This window comes from Somniosus microcephalus, chromosome 17, assembly GCF_052327205.1.
Source record: "Somniosus microcephalus isolate GS21.2 chromosome 17, FLI_Smic_1.0, whole genome shotgun sequence".
NCBI lineage: Eukaryota > Metazoa > Chordata > Chondrichthyes > Squaliformes > Somniosidae > Somniosus > Somniosus microcephalus.
Window position 1 is genome coordinate 6,949,639 of NC_141003.1, and position 22,992 is coordinate 6,972,630.

The 22,992-nt window shown below is 51.2% G+C and overlaps 1 protein-coding gene across 1 annotated transcript in view; it reads right to left on the bottom strand.

The window, feature by feature from the left end:
- LOC147105476 (uncharacterized) overlaps positions 1–22,992 on the bottom strand; it is a 225,548-nt gene that overhangs the window by 19,919 nt on the left and 182,637 nt on the right. The window lies entirely within an intron of this gene.

Consider the following 22,992-nt stretch of genomic DNA (forward strand, 5'->3'; position numbering starts at 1 on the left):
GTAACTAACTCATGGGAAGAACACGGTTCTGACAAAGGGTCTTCGACCTGAAATGTTAACTCTGTTTCTCGCTCCACGATGCTGTCTGACCTGCTGAATGTTTCCAGCATTTTCTGTTGTAGTTTCAGATTTCCAGCATTCGCAGTATTTTGCTATTGTGTCATGGGAATAACAATTTGGTACTGGGAGGGATTCTGATATATCTATAATTTTTTTTTAATCATATGTCTGTGTCGCTTCCTTAGTCTTACTTCCTATTGTCAACTTTTTTTCCATTAGAAATTCTTGTGTCCACATTTATAATGGTACTGCCTATGTAAACATGTCACGCTGTAATGGCATATGCCCGCCAGTGGTGGCGCTGTAAGGCCTCGGTTTTACATCTCCCAGCTCCTCGGCCTCTACTGCAGAGAAAGACTTGCATTTATATAGTGACTTTCATGACCTCAGGAAGTTGAAAAGTGCTTTACAGCCAATGAAGTACTTTTGAAGTGTCATCATGGTTGCTAGGCTCCAATTCTACTTTCCCCAAATTACTGTAAGTTTTGCTATTTAACTATAAATAATAATATAAAATCAAAGCATTTTATCTAAATACAGAATGTACGACTTTAAAATTGGGACTGAATTCTGTCTGTGTGCCCTGGTCCTCTGCCCTCGAACCCTGCTTCACCTGAAGACTACACTTAGGCTTGACCTCTTTACAGGCGTATGTGTCTATATATTTATACAGACCCCATCACTTACACATTCCGCCCTGATCACAGCAGCCGTCTCTATCAGGCAAACAGCGCCAATCATTTTCCATCACCATTGGGGGCAATTACAAAGGTGCCGTTTAAACCATATTCAACACGCTGACTATTTGGTGAAGTTCAATATTTACCAATTTAAAAGGTCCGCTGATTTCAGGCAAAGTCAGGGCTTCCAGCGGCTTCAATCAGCTGTTCACACTGTTAACGACTATGGGAGTAATTTAATTGCTGCAACCTATTATGGTTTTACCGTGCACCGCGTATAGCGGGCAAATCGCATCAGCATGAACACGCCCGCTTTATGCGTGGAGACTGTATATATAAAAACTCTTGGATGTGGCCATGTGCTTACTGTCTGACGGTTCCCAGTTTCGATCGCCTAGATGGGTCGGAGAGGAATTTCCCAGATTTTTTCTCCCAAATTGGCACATTGGGTTTTTTATCTGGTTTTTCTCCTCTCCCGGGAGATCACATGGGTTCGGGTGGGATGGAGAGTGAAAGTAGATTTGAGGTTAGGATCAGATCAGCCATGATCTTATTGAATGGCGGAGCAGGCTCGAGGGGCCGATTGGCCTACTCCTGCTCCTATTTCTTATGTTCTTATGTTCTTATTTTGTTAACTCAAGCATCGCGGTGTAGTTGCGGGTTCGTGCCACTAGGTGGTGGTGTGGAGTGAGTCTCTGAAGTCTCTCGTCTAACTCTGTTGCCATCTTGTATTCATCAAGTGACCATGGACAATGCTCTGGGAAATTTACTAATATATATCTACGCAGATCCGTTCCCGAGCCCAGCGACACCAAGGCCAATAAGTGGCAACATGGTTGCCCTTGTTTAGATCCACTAACTCTGCACGGGGATTGAGGTCCCTTCCTTCGACCCCCACCAAGAAATGCAAGTGAATGGTCGATGAGGACAGTAATGGGGTAGGACCATCCTCCAATGGCTGGGTGGCCTGACACTCACCGACTGTCTAACCTCACACATCAAATGTGGCCTCTCGCCCAAACAACTGGGAAAATGCCAATGCCATTGGAACCAGAGCCTAGCATGAGACGAGAGGCAAAGACTGGGGGCGGGGAAGGGACTGTGGGACGATTACAAGGCTGCACTCTGACTTCAAGGGAGCAGTTCGTCAACAGTTCAAAGTTTTGCATTGTGTCCCCATCATTGGATACGCATTTAAGAGGAAGCTAGATAAGTACTTGAGGGAGAAAGGAATAGAAGGATATGATGATAGGGATGATGAAGTAAGGAGGGAAGAGGCTCGTGTGGAGCATAAACACCGGCATAAACCTGTTGGGGTCGAATGGCCTGTTTCTATGCTGTAAATATTATGTAATACTGTGCAACTGTCAGCCTTAGCTCAGTGGTAGCAACTCTCACCTCTGAGTCAGAAAGTCATGGGTTCAAGCCCCACTCCAAAGACCCGAGTGCAAAACCCAGACTGACACTCCAGTACTGAGGGAGTGCTGCGCTGTCGGAGGTGCCATTTCAGATGAGATGTTAAACCGAGGCCCCGTCTGCTCTCTCAGGTAAAAGATCCCACGGCACTATTTCAAAGAACAACAGGGGAGCTCTCCCTGGGGTCCTGGCCAATATTTATCCCTCAACCAACATCGCTAAAACAGATTCTCTGGTCATTATCACATTGCTGTTTGTGGGAGCTTGCTGTGCGCAAATTGGCTGCTGCATTTCCTACATTACAACAGTGACCACACTTCAAAAAGTACTTCATTGGCTGTAAAGCGCTTTGGGACGTCCTGAGGTCAAGAAAGGCGCTATCGAAATGCAAGTCCTTTCTTTTATTACTGCCTTCAATTGCTCACAAGTATCCACTACTTATTTTCTTAAATTGTTGTTGAATGTCATTAAATAAGAAGGAACAGCCAGCAGCTGGGTCCCCGAGGTGTCTGCACGCTTTCTTATATAAACAAGGGACTGATGGGCACCAGGTGGGCCCTCAGCAGAGCTGTATTTAAATACTGTGCAAATAGTAAGAACTACTTCATAGAGGATTACAACTATGAAAACCCTGCAAGATATTTGGAAATCAGTTCTGCTTTCTCATGTATATAAACAGTGGCTGGAATATTAAATCCTCAGTTACTTACAAAAGGAAGCTATACATAATCCTAAATAACACGAGTATTCAGCGTGATGAATGATCCAATGATCCTTTAATGAGATTGTATGGGGCGAACTAACACAGATCAGACAGTTAAAACAACAGACCAGGTTTGGAGCAGATTAGTCTGGACGTCTCTAGTTGATGGTAGGAGATGTTTTTGTGTTTTGCCCGGGCACAACAGAGAGACGAATATCGAGTGTGCCCGTCACCAATGCCCAAACTGGCCCTGACTCTCCTCCTGGTGCTGTAACCAGCCGATTCTTTACACCAACGCAACAGGAGGGAAATCTGCTCTCCACACCCACTCACACCCACTCACACCTACACCTACACACCCACTCACACCTACACACACACTCACACCTACACACACACACACACACACACACACCTACACACACACACTCACACCTAGACACACTCACACCTACACACACACTCACAACCTACACACACACACTCACACCTAGACACACTCACACCTACACACACACTCACACCTACACACTCACACCTACACACACCCACTCACACCCACTCACACCTACACCCACTCACACCCACACCCACTCACACCTACACACACACTCACACCTACACACACCTACACACCCACTCACACCTACACACCCACTCACACCTACACACACCCACTCACACCTACACACACATTCACACACACTCACACCTACACACACATTCACACCTACACACATTCACACCTACACACTCACACCTACTCACACCTACACACACATTCACGCCTACACACACATTCACACCTACACACACCCACTCACACCTACACACACACCTACACACACACACACACTGACACCTACACACACTCACACCTACACACACCCACACACCCACTCACACCTACACACTCACACCTACTCACACCTACACACACATTCACACCTACACACACATTCACACCTACACACACCCACTCACACCTACACACACACACACACACACACTGACACCTACACACACTCACACCTACACACACACATTCACACACCTACACACACACATTCACACACCTACACACTCACACCTACACACTCACACCTACACACTCACACCTACACACTCACACCTACACACACACTCACACACACCCACTCAAACCTACACACTCACACCTACACACACCTACACACCCACTTTCACACCTACATTCACACCTACGCACACACTCACACCTATGCACACACTCACGCCTACGCACACCCACCTACACACACACACTCACACCTACTCACACATTCACACCTACACACACACTCACACCTACACACACATTCACACACCTACACTCACACACTCAAACCTACACACACCCACTCACACCTACACACACTCACACCTACACACACACACTCACACCTACACACACACTCACACCTACACACACTCACACCTACACCTACACACACCCACACCTACACACACTCACACACACACCTACACACACACACTCACACCTAGACACACTCACACCTACACACACTCACACCTACACATTCACACCTACACACACCCACTCACACCTACACACACCCACTCACACCTACACACACTCACACCCTCACCTACACACACACTCACGCCTACACACACACTCACACCTACACACACACACTCACACCTACACACACTCACACCTACACACACACTCACACCTACACACCCACTCACACCTACACACACCCACTCACACCTACACACCCACTCACACCTACACACACACTCACACCTACTCACACCTACACACACATTCACACCTACACACACATTCACGCCTACACATACACACTCACACCTACACACACCCACACACACCCACTCACACCTACACACACACATTCACACACCTACACACACACACACACCTACACACTCACACCTACACACACACATTCACACACCTACACACTCACACCTACACACTCACACCTACACACTCACACTCACACACACCCACTGAAACCTACACACACACACTCACACCTACACACACACTCACACCTACACACCTACACACTCACACCTACACACACCCACTCACACCTACACACACCCATTCACACCTACGCACACACTCACACCTACGCACACACTCACGCCTACGCACACCCACCTACACACACACACACTCACACCTACTCACACCCACTCACACATTCACACCTACACACACACTCACACCTGCACACACACATTCACACACCTACACTCACACTCAAACCTACACACACCCACTCACACCTACACACACTCACACCTACACACACACACTCACACCTACACACACACTCACACCTACACACACTCACACCTACACACACCCACACCTACACACACCCACTCACACATTCACACCTACACACACACTCACACCTACACACACTCACACCTACACACACTCACACCTACACACACACACTCACACCTACACACACCCACTCCTACACACACCCACTCACACCTACACACACACCCACTCACACCTACACACACACTCACTCACACCTACACACACACTCACTCACACCTACACACTCAAACCTACACACACACACTCACACCTACACACACACTCACACCTACACACACTCACACCTACACACACACACTCACACCTACACACACACTCACACCTACACACACCCACTCACACCTACACACACACTCACTCACACCTACACACACACACCTACACACACTCACACTCACACTCACTCACACCTACACACACATTCACACCTACACACACTCACACCTACACACACTCACACCTACTCACACCTACACACTCACACCTACACACACTCACACCCACTCACACCTACACACACATTCACACCTACACACCCACTCACACACACACTCACTCACACCTACACACACACACTCACACCTACACGCACTCACACCCACTCACACCTACACACACACACACACCCACACTCACACCTACACACCCACATTCACACCTACACACACCCACTCACACATACACACCCACTCACACACTCACACCTACACACCGACTCACACCTACACACCCACTTTCACACCTACACACACACATTCACACCTACGCACACACTCACGCCTACGCACACACTCACGCCTACACACACACACTCACACCTACTCACACCCACTCACACATTCACACCCCCACACACACTCACACCTACACACACACTCACACCTACACACACACTCACACGTACACACACCCACTCCTACACACACCCACTCACACCTACACACACACTCACTCACACCTACACACACACTCACTCACACCTACACACACACACACTCACACACACACTCAAACCTACACACACACACTCACACCTACACACACTCACACCTACACACACATTCACACCTACACACCCACTCACACCTACACACACACCTACACACACCCACTCACACCTACACACACCTACACACACGCACTCACACCTACACACCCACGTTCACACCTACGCACACACATTCACACCTACACACACACTCACACCTACACACACTCACACCTACACACACACACTCCTACACACACCCACTCACACCTACACACACTCACACCTACACACACATTCACACCTACACACCCACTCACACCTACACACACACCTACACACACCCACTCACACCTACACACACCTACACACACGCACTCACACCTACACACCCACGTTCACACCTACGCACACACATTCACAGCTACGCACACACTCACGCCTACGCACACACACTCACACATGCACACACACTCACACCTACACACACACCTACACACACACTCACACCTACACACACACCTACACACACACTCACACCTACACACACCCACTCACACCTACACACACACACACTCCCCTACACACACTCACACTCCCCTACACACACTCACACTCCCCTACACACTCACACTCCCCTACACACACTCACACCTACACACACACACTCCTACACACACTCACACTCCCCGACACACTCACAGACACACTCAGACCTACACACACCCACTCACACCTACACACACACACTCACACCTACACACACACATTCACACCTACATACCCACTCACACCTACACACACCCACTCACACCTACACACCCACGTTCACACCTACGCACACACGTTCACACCTATGCACACACTCACGCCTACGCACACACTCACGCCTACGCACACTCACTCACACATACACACACACTCACACCTACACACACACCTACACACACCCACACACCTACACACACCCACTCACATCTACACACACCTACACACACACACTCCCCTACACACACTCACACTCCCCTACACACACTCACACCTACACACACCCACTCACACCACCACACACCCACTCACTCCTACGCACACACTCACGCCTATGCACACTCACGCCTACGCGCACTCACGCCTACGTGCACTCACTCACACCTACACACACACTCACACACACACCTACACACACCCCCACACACACCCCCGCACACCTACACACACACTCACACTTACACACACCCACTCACACTTACACACACCCACTCACACCTACAGACTCTCACACTCACACACACACCTACACACACCCCCACACACACCCCCGCACACATACTCCCCTACACACACCCACTCACACCTACACACACACTCACACTTACACACACCCACTCACACCTACACACACTCACACCCATACCTACACACACACTCACACCTACACACACACTGACACCTACACACACCCACTCATACCTACACACACACACACACACCTACACACCCACTCACACCTACACACCCACTCACACCTACACACACCCACTCACACCTACACACCTACACACACATTCACACACACACACCTACACACACATTCACACCTACACACACATTCACACCGACACACACATTCACGCCTACACATACACACTCACACCTACTCACACCTACACACACCCACACCCACCCACACACACCTACACACACACACACACTGACACCTACGCACACTCACACCTACACACACTCAGACCTACACACACATTCACACACCGACACACACACACACCTACACACTCACACCTACACACACACATTCACACACCTACACACTCACACCTACACACTCACACCTACACACTCACACCTACACATTCACACACACACACTCACACCTACACACACACACACCCCCACTCACACCTACACACCCACTTTCACACCTACACACACATTCACACCTACGCACACTCACACCTACGCACACACTCACGCCTACGCACACCCACCTACACACACACACTCACACCTACTCACACCCACTCACACATTCACACCTACACACACACTCACACCTGCACACACACATTCACACACCTACACACACACACTCACACTCTCAAACTTACACACACCCACTCACACCTACACACACACACTCACACCTACACACACTCACACCTACACACACTCACACCTACACACACACACTCACACCTACACACACACTCACACCTACACACACTCACACCTACACACACACTCACACCTACACACACACTCACACCTACACACACACACTCACACCTACACACACACTCACACCTACACATACTCACACCTACACACACCCACTCCTACACACACCCACTCACACCTACACACACACACACTCACACCTACACACACTCACTCACACCTACACACACTCACACCTACACACACACTCACACCTACACACATTCACACCTACGCACACTCACACCTACGCACACACTCACGCCTACGCACACCCACCTACACACACACACTCACACCTACTCACACCCACTCACACATTCACACCTACACACACACTCACACCTGCACACACACATTCACACACCTACACACACACACTCACACTCTCAAACTTACACACACCCACTCACACCTACACACACACACTCACACCTACACACACTCACACCTACACACACTCACACCTACACACACACACTCACACCTACACACACACTCACACCTACACACACTCACACCTACACACACACACTCACACCTACACACACACTCACTCACACCTACACACACACTCACACCTACACACACTCACACCCACTCACACCTACACACACATTCACACCTACACACCCACTCACACCTACACACACTCACACCTACACACACTCACACCTACACACACCTACACACTCACTCACACCTACACACACTCACACCCACACACACACACACACACCTACACGCACACACACCCACTCACACCTACACACACACGCTCACACCTACACACACACACCTACACACACCCACTCACACCTACACACCCACATTCACACCTACGCACTCACTCACACATACACACACACACTCACACCTACACACTCACACCTACACACACCCACTCACACCTACACACACACACTCACACCTACACACCCACTCACACATACACACCCACTCACACACTCACCTACACACACCCACTCACACCTACACACACACATTCACACCTACGCACACACTCACGCCTATGCACACCCACCTACACACACACACCTACTCACACCCACTCACACATTCACACCTGCACACACACTCACACCTACACACACACTCACACCTACACACACACACTCCTACACACACCCACTCACACATTCACACCTGCACACACACTCACACCTACACACACACTCACACCTACACACACCCACTCCTACACACACCCACTCACACCTACACACTCACTCACTCACACCTACACACACACTCACTCACACCTACACACACACACTCACACACACACACTCAAACCTACACACACACTCACACCTACACACACACTCACACCTACACACACTCACACCTACACACACACACTCCTACACACACCCACTCACACCTACACACACCCACTCACACCTACACACCCAAGTTCACACCTACACACACACACTCACACCTACACACACATTCACACCTACACACCCACTCACACCTACACACACCTACACACACCCACTCACACCCACTCACACCTACACACACCCACTCACACCTACACACCCACGTTCACACCTACGCACACACTCACGCCTACGCACACTCACTCACACATGCACACACACTCACACCTACACACACGCTCACACCTACACACACCCACTCACACCTACACACACCCACGTTCACACCTACGCACACACGTTCACACCTACGCACACACTCACGCCTACGCACACTCACTCACACATACACACACACTCACACCTACACACACACCTACACACCTACACACCCACACACCTACACACACCCACTCACATCTACACACACCTACACACACACACTCCCCTACACACACTCACACTCCCCTACACACACTCACACCTACACACACCCACTCACACCTACACACCCACTCACACCTACACACACCCACTCACACCACCACACACCCACTCACGCCTACGCACACACTCACGCCTATGCACACTCACGCCTACGCACACTCACGCCTACGCACACCCACTCACACCTACACACACACACACTCACTCACACACACACCTACACACACACCCCCGCACACACCCCCGCACACATACTCCCCTACACACACCCACTCACACCTACACACACCCACTCACATCTACACACACCCACTCACATCTACACACACCTACTCCCCTACACACACTCACACTCCCCTACACACACTCACACCTACACACACCCACTCACACCTACACACCCACTCACACCTACACACACCCACTCACATCTACACACACCTACTCCCCTACACACACTCACACTCCCCTACACACACTCACACCACCACACACCCACTCACGCCTACGCACACACTCACGCCTACGCACACCCACTCACACCTACACACACACACTCACTCACACACACACCTACACACACCCCCACACACACACTCCCCTACACACACCCACACTTACACACACCCACTCACACCTACACACACTCACACCCATACCTACACACACACTCACACCTACACACACACTCACACCTACACACACCCACTCACACCTACACACACACACACTCACACCTACACACACACTCACACCTACACACACCCACTCACACCTACACCCACCCACTCACACCTACACACCCACGTTCACACCTACGCACACACTCACGCCTACGCACACTCACTCACACATGCACACACACTCACACCTACACACACGCTCACACCTACACACACCCACTCACACCTACACACACCCACGTTCACACCTACGCACACACGTTCACACCTACGCACACACTCACGCCTACACACATTCACACCTACACACACATTCACACACACACACCTACACACATTCACACCTACACACACATTCACACCTACACACATTCACACCTACACACTCACACCTACTCCCACCTACACACACATTCACATCTACACACACATTCACGCCTACACATACACACTCACACCTACTCACACCTACACACACCCACACACACCCACTCACACCTACACACTGACACCTACACACACTCACACCTACACACACACATTCACACACCCACACACACACACACCTACACACTCACACCTACACACATACATTCACACACCTACACACTCACACCTACACACTCACACACACCCACTCAAACCTACACACACACACTCACACCTACACACACACTCACACCTACACACACACACAGCCCCACTCACAGCTACACACCCACTTTCACACCTACACACACACATTCACACCTACGCACACACTCACACCTATGCACACACTCACGCCTACGCACACCCACCTACACACACACACTCACACTTACTCACACCCACTCACATTCACACCTACACACACACTCACACCTACACACACATTCACACCTACACACACACTCACACCTGCACACACACATTCACACACCTACACACACTCACACCTACACACACACACTCACACCTACACACACACACACACCTACACACACCCACTTCTACACACACTCACACCTACACATACTCACACCTACACACACCCACTCACACCTACACACACACTCACTCACACCTACACACTCACACCTACACACACTCACACCTACACACACCCACTCACACCTACACACACACTCACTCACACCTACACACACACACTCACACCTACACACACTCACACCCACTCACACCTACACACACATTCACACCTACACACACACTCACACCTACACACTCACACCTACACACACTCACACCTACTCACACCTACACTCACTCACACCTACACACACACTCACACCTACACACACTCACATCCACTCACACCTACACACACATTCACACCTACACACCCACTCACACACACACTCACTCACACCTACACACACACACTCACACCTACACGCACTCACACCCACTCACACCTACACACACACACACACACCTACACACACACACTCACACCTACACACACACACACCTACACACACCCACTCACACCTACACACCCACATTCACACCTACACACCCACTCACACACACTCACACCTACACGCACTCACACCCACTCACACCTACACACACACACACACCTACACACACACACTCACACCTACACACACACACACCTACACACACCCACTCACACCTACACACCCACATTCACACCTACGCACTCACTCACACATACACACACACTCACACCTACACACACTCACACCTACACACACCCACTCACACCTACACACACACACTCACACCTACACACCCACTCACACATACACACCCACTTACACACTCACCTACACACACCCACTCACACCTACACACCCACTCACCCACTTTCACACCTACACACACACATTCACACCTACGCACACACTCACGCCTACGCACACCCACCTACACTCACACCTACTCACACCCACTCACACATTCACACTCACACCTACACACACACTCACACCTACACACACCCACTCCTGCACACACCCACTCACACATTCACACCTGCACACACACTCACACCTACACACACACTCACACCTACACACACCCACTCACACCTACACACACACTCACTCACACCTACACACACACTCACTCACACACACACTCAAACCTACACACACACACTCACACCTACACACACACTCACACCTACACACACTCACACCTACACACACTCACACCTACACACACACTCACACCTACACACACATTCACACCTACACACCCACTCACACCTACACACACCCACTCACACCTACACACACCCACTCACACCTACACACCCACGTTCACACCTACGCACACACGTTCACACCTACGCACACACTCACGCCTACGCACACTCACTCACACATGCACACACACTCACACCTACACACACACCTACACACACACTCACACCTACACACACCCACTCACACCTACACACACCCACTCACACCTACACACACACACACTCCCCTACACACCCTCACACTCCCCTACACACCCTCACACTCCCCTACACACTCACACTCCCCTACACACACTCACACTCCCCTACACACTCACACTCCCCTACACACTCACACTCCCCTACACACACTCACACCTACACACACACACACACTCCTACACACACTCACACCTGCGCACACACACACACTCACACCTACACACACACTCACACCTACACACACACAGTCACACTCACACCTACACACACCCACTCACACCTACACACACACACTCACACCTACACACACACATTCACACCTACACACCCACTCACACCTACACACACCCACTCACACCTACACACACCCACGTTCACACCTACGCACACACATTCACACCTACGCACACACTCACGCCTACGCACACACTCACGCCTACGCACACTCACTCACACATACACACACACTCACACCTACACACACCTACACACCTACACACCCACACACCTACACACACACACTCACATCTACACACACCTACACACACACACTCCCCTACACACACTCACACTCCCCTACACACACTCACACCTACACACACCCACTCACACCTACACACCCACTCACACCTACACACACCCACTCACACCACCACACACCCACTCACGCCTACGCACACACTCACGCCAATGCACACTCACGCCTACGCACACTCACGCCTACGCACACCCACTCACACCTACACACACACACACTCACTCACACACACACCTACACACACCCCCACACACCCCCGCAGACATACTCCCCTACACACACACACTCACACCTACACACACACTCACACCCACTCACACCTACAGACTCACACTCACTCACACACACCTACACACCCCCCCACACACCCCCCCGCACACATACTCCCCTACACACACCCACTCACACCTACACACACACTCACACTTACACACACCCACTCACACCTACACACACTCACACCCATACCTACACACACACTCACACCTACACACACACTCACACCTACACACACCCACTCACACCTACACACACCCACTCACACCTACACACACTCACACCTACACACACACCTACACACCCACTCACACCTACACACCCACTCACACCTACACACCCACTCACACCTACACACACACAGACACACTCACACCTACACACCCACTCACACCTACACACACCCACTCACACCTACACACACCCACGTTCACACCTACGCACACACGTTCACACCTACGCACACACTCACGCCTACGCACACACTCACGCCTACGCACACTCATTCACACATACACACACTCACACCTACACACACACCTACACACACCCACACACCTACACACACCCACATACCTACTCACACATACACACCCACTCACACACTCACCTACACACACCCACTCACACCTACACACCCACTCACACCTACACACCCACTTTCACACCTACACACACACATTCACACCTACGCACACACTCACGCCTACGCACACTCACGCCTACGCACACACACTCACACCTACTCACACCCACTCACACATTCACACCTGCACACACACTCATACCTACACACACCCACTCCTACACACACCCACTCACACCTACACACACACTCACTCACACCTACACACACACTCACTCACACCTACACACACACACTCACACACACACACTCACACACACACACTCAAACCTACTCACACCTACACACACACTCACACCTACACACACACACTCCTACACACACTCACACCTACACACACATTCACACCTACACACCCACTCACACCTACACACACCCACTCACACCTACACACACCCACTCACACCTACACATCCACGTTCACACCTACGCACACACATTCACACCTACGCACACACTCACGCCTACGCACACTCACTCACACATGCACACACACTCACACCTACACACACATCTACACACACACTCACACCTACACACACCCACTCACACCTACACACACACGCTCCCCTACACACACTCACACTCCCCTACACACACTCACACTCCCCTACACACTCACACTCCCCTACACACTCACACTCCCCTACACACACTCACACCTACACACACACACACACTCCGACACACACTCACACTCCCCTACACACACTCACACCTACACACACACAGACACACTCACACCTACACACACCCACTCACACCTACACACACACACTCACACCTACACACACACATTCACACCTACACACACACACGTTCACACCTACGCACACATGTTCACACCTACGCACACACTCACGCCTACGCACACTCACTCACGCATACACACACACTCACACCTACACACACACCTACACACACCCACACACCTACACACCTACACACCCACACACCTACACACACCCACTCACATCTACACATCTACACACACACACTCCCCTACACACATTCACACTCCCCTACACACTCACACCTACACACACCCACTCACAGCTACACACCCACTCACACCTACACACACACATTCACACACCTACACACACACACACCTACACACACACACACCTACACACTCACACCTACACACTCACACCTACACACTCACACTCACACACACCCACTCAAACCTACACACTCATACCTACACACACACTCACACCTATACACACACACCCCCCCACTCACACCTACACACCCACTTTCACACCTACACACACACACACACACACCTACGCACACACTCATGCCTACGCACACCCACCTGCACACACACTCACACCCATTCACACCTACACACACTCACACCTACACACACATTCACACCTACACACACTCACACCTACACACACTCACACACCCACTCACACATTCACACCTACACACACACTCACACCTACACACACTCACACCTACACACACACACTCACTCCTACACATACTCACACCTACACACACCCACTCCTACACACACCCACTCACACCTACACACACACCCACTCACACCTACACACACACTCACTCACACCTACACACACACTCACACCTACACACACTCACACCTACACACTCACTCACACCTACACACACACTCACACCTACACACACTCACACCCACTCACACCTACACACACTCACACCTACACACACTCACACCTACACACCCACTCACACCTACACACACCTACACACACTCACACCTACTCACACCTACACACTCACTCACACCTACACACACACTCACACCTACACACTCACACCCACTCACACCTACACACACATTCACACCTACACACACACTCACACCTACACACACACACTCACACCTACACACACTCACACCCACACACCCACTCACACCTACACACACACACACCTACACACACCCACTCACACCCACTCACACCTACACACCCACATTCACACCTACGCACACTCACTCACACATACACACACACTCACACCTACACACACACACTCACACCTACACACCCACTCACACATACACACCCACTCACACACTCACCTACACACACCCACTCGCACCTACACACCCACTCACACCTACACACCCACTTTCACACCTACACACACACATTCACACCTACGCACACACTCACGCCTACGCACACACTCACGCCTACGCACACCCACCTACACACACACACTCACACCTACTCACACCCACTCACACATTCACACCTGCACACACACTCATACCTACGCGCACACACTCACACCTACACACACACTCACACCTACACACACACACTCCTACACACACCCACTCACACCTACACACACACTCACTCACACCTACACACACACTCACTCACACCTACACACACACTCACACACACACTCAAACCTACACACATACACACACACTCACACCTACACACACATTCACACCTACACACCCACTCACACCTACACACACACCTACACACACCCACTCACACCTACACACACCTACTCACACCTACACACCCACGTTCACACCTACGCACACATTCACACCTACGCACACACTCACGCCTACGCACACTCACTCACACATGCACACACACTCACACCTACACACACACCTACACACACACACACCTACACACACCCACTCACACCTACACACACACACACTCCCCGACACACACTCACACTCCCCTACACACACTCACACTCCCCTACACACTCACACTCCCCTACACACACTCACACCTACACACACACACACACACACTCCTACACACACTCACACTCCCCTACACACACTCACACCTACACACACACTCACACCTACACACACACAGACACACACACACGTACACACACACACTCACACCTACACACACACATTCACACCCACTCACACCTACACACACCCACTCACACCTACACACACCCACGTTCACACCTACGCACACACGTTCACACCTACGCACACACTCACGCCTACGCACACACTCACGCCTACGCACACTCACTCACACATACACACACTCACACCTACACACACACCTACACACACCCACACACCTACACATACCCACACACCTACTCACACATACACACCCACTCACACACTCACCTACACACACCCACTCACACCTACATACCCACTCACACCTACACACCCACTCACACCTACACACCCACTTTCACACCTACACACACACATTCACACCTACGCACACACTCACGCCTACGCACACACTCACGCCTACGCACACCCACCTACACACACACACTCACACCTACTCACACCCACTCACACATTCACACCTGCACACACACTCATACCTACACACACACACTCACACCTACACACACTCACACCTACACACACCCACTCCTACACACACCCACTCACACCTACACACACACTCACTCACACCTACACATACTCACTCACACCTACACACACACACTCACACACACACACTCACACACACACACTCAAACCTACACACACACACTCACACCTACACACACTCACACCTACACACACACACTCCTACACACACACTCACACCTACACACACACTCACACCTACACACACACACTCACACCTACACACACTCACACCCACTCACACCTACACACACACACACCTACACACACACTCACACCTACACACACACACCTACACACACCTACACACACCCACTCACACCCACTCACACCTACACACCCACATTCACACCTACGCACACTCACTCACACCTACACACCCACTCACACATACACACCCACTCACACACTCACCTACACACACCCACTCGCACCTACACACCCACTCACACCTACACACCCACTTTCACACCTACACACACACATTCACACCTACGCACACACTCACGCCTACGCACACACTCACGCCTACGCACACCCACCTACACACACACACTCACACCTACTCACACCCACTCACACATTCACACCTGCACACACACTCATACCTACACACACACACTCACACCTACACACACTCACACCTACACACACCCACTCCTACACAGACACACTCACACCTACACACACCCACTCACACCTACACACACACACTCACACCTACACACACACATTCACACCTACACACACACACGTTCACACCTACGCACACATGTTCACACCTACGCACACACTCACGCCTACGCACACACTCACGCCTACGCACACTCACTCACACATACACACACACTCACACCTACACACACACCTACACACACCCACACACCTACACACCTACACACCCACACACCTACACACACCCACTCACATCTACACATCTACACACACACACTCCCCTACACACATTCACACTCCCCTACACACTCACACCTACACACACCCACTCACAGCTACACACCCACTCACACCTACACACACACATTCACACACCTACACACACACACACCTACACACACACACACCTACACACTCACACCTACACACTCACACCTACACACTCACACTCACACACACCCACTCAAACCTACACACTCATACCTACACACACACTCACACCTATACACACACACCCCCCCACTCACACCTACACACCCACTTTCACACCTACACACACACACACACACCTACGCACACACTCATGCCTACGCACACCCACCTGCACACACACTCACACCCATTCACACCTACACACACTCACACCTACACACACATTCACACCTACACACACTCACACCTACACACACTCACACACCCACTCACACATTCACACCTACACACACACTCACACCTACACACACTCACACCTACACACACACACTCACTCCTACACATACTCACACCTACACACACCCACTCCTACACACACCCACTCACACCTACACACACACCCACTCACACCTACACACACACTCACTCACACCTACACACACACTCACACCTACACACACTCACACCTACACACTCACTCACACCTACACACACACACTCACACCTACACACACTCACACCCACTCACACCTACACACACTCACACCTACACACACTCACACCTACACACCCACTCACACCTACACACACCTACACACACTCACACCTACTCACACCTACACACTCACTCACACCTACACACACACTCACACCTACACACTCACACCCACTCACACCTACACACACATTCACACCTACACACACACTCACACCTACACACACACACTCACACCTACACACACTCACACCCACACACCCACTCACACCTACACACACACACACCTACACACACCCACTCACACCTACACACCCACATTCACACCTACGCACACTCACTCACACATACACACACACTCACACCTACACACACACACTCACACCTACACACCCACTCACACCTACACACCCACTTTCACACCTACACACACACATTCACACCTACGCACACACTCACGCCTACGCACACACTCACGCCTACGCACACCCACCTACACACACACACTCACACCTACTCACACCCACTCACACATTCACACCTGCACACACACTCATACCTACGCGCACACACTCACACCTACACACACACTCACACCTACACACACCCACTCCTACACACACCCACTCACACCTACACACACACTCACTCACACCTACACACACACTCACTCACACCTACACACACACTCACACACACACACTCACACACACACTCAAACCTACACACATACACACACACTCACACCTACACACACATTCACACCTACACACCCACTCACACCTACACACACACCTACACACACCCACTCACACCTACACACACCTACTCACACCTACACACCCACGTTCACACCTACGCACACATTCACACCTACGCACACACTCACGCCTACGCACACTCACTCACACATGCACACACACTCACACCTACACACACACCTACACACACACACACCTACACACACCCACTCACACCTACACACACACACACTCCCCGACACACACTCACACTCCCCTACACACACTCACACTCCCCTACACACTCACACTCCCCTACACACACTCACACCTACACACACACACACACACACTCCTACACACACTCACACTCCCCTACACACACTCACACCTACACACACACTCACACCTACACACACACAGACACACACACGTACACACACACACTCACACCTACACACACACATTCACACCCACTCACACCTACACACACCCACTCACACCTACACACACCCACGTTCACACCTACGCACACACGTTCACACCTACGCACACACTCACGCCTACGCACACACTCACGCCTACGCACACTCACTCACACATACACACACTCACACCTACACACACACCTACACACACCCACACACCTACACATACCCACACACCTACTCACACATACACACCCACTCACACACTCACCTACACACACCCACTCACACCTACATACCCACTCACACCTACACACCCACTCACACCTACACACCCACTTTCACACCTACACACACACATTCACACCTACGCACACACTCACGCCTACGCACACACTCACGCCTACGCACACCCACCTACACACACACACTCACACCTACTCACACCCACTCACACATTCACACCTGCACACACACTCATACCTACACACACACACTCACACCTACACACACTCACACCTACACACACCCACTCCTACACACACCCACTCACACCTACACACACACTCACTCACACCTACACATACTCACTCACACCTACACACACACACTCACACACACACACTCACACACACACACTCAAACCTACACACACACACTCACACCTACACACACTCACACCTACACACACACACTCCTACACACACACTCACACCTACACACACACTCACACCTACACACACACACTCACACCTACACACACTCACACCCACTCACACCTACACACACACACACCTACACACACACTCACACCTACACACACACACCTACACACACCTACACACACCCACTCACACCCACTCACACCTACACACCCACATTCACACCTACGCACACTCACTCACACATACACACACACTCACACCTACACACACACACTCACACCTACACACCCACTCACACATACACACCCACTCACACACTCACCTACACACACCCACTCGCACCTACACACCCACTCACACCTACACACCCACTTTCACACCTACACACACACATTCACACCTACGCACACACTCACGCCTACGCACACACTCACGCCCACGCACACCCACCTACACACACACACTCACACCTACTCACACCCACTCACACATTCACACCTGCACACACACTCATACCTACGCGCACACACTCACACCTACACACACACTCACACCTACACACACCCACTCCTACACACACCCACTCACACCTACACACACACTCACTCACACCTACACACACACTTACTCACACCTACACACACACACTCACACACACACACTCACACACACACTCAAACCTACACACATACACTCACACTCACACCTACACACACATTCACACCTACACACACCCACTCACACCTACACACACACCTACACACACCCACTCACACCTACACACACCTACTCACACCTACACACCCACGTTCACACCTACACACACATTCACACCTACACACACCCACTCACACCTACACACACACCTACACACACCCACTCACACCTACACACACCTACTCACACCTACACACCCACGTTCACACCTACGCACACATTCACACCTACGCACACACTCACGCCTACGCACACTCACTCACACATGCACACACACTCACACCTACACACACACCTACACACACACACACCTACACACACCCACTCACACCTACACACACACACACTCCCCGACACACACTCACACTCCCCTACACACACTCACACTCCCCTACACACTCACACTCCCCTACACACACTCACACCTACACACACACACACACACTCCTACACACACTCACACTCCCCTACACACACTCACACCTACACACACACTCACACCTACACACACACACAGACACACACACGTACA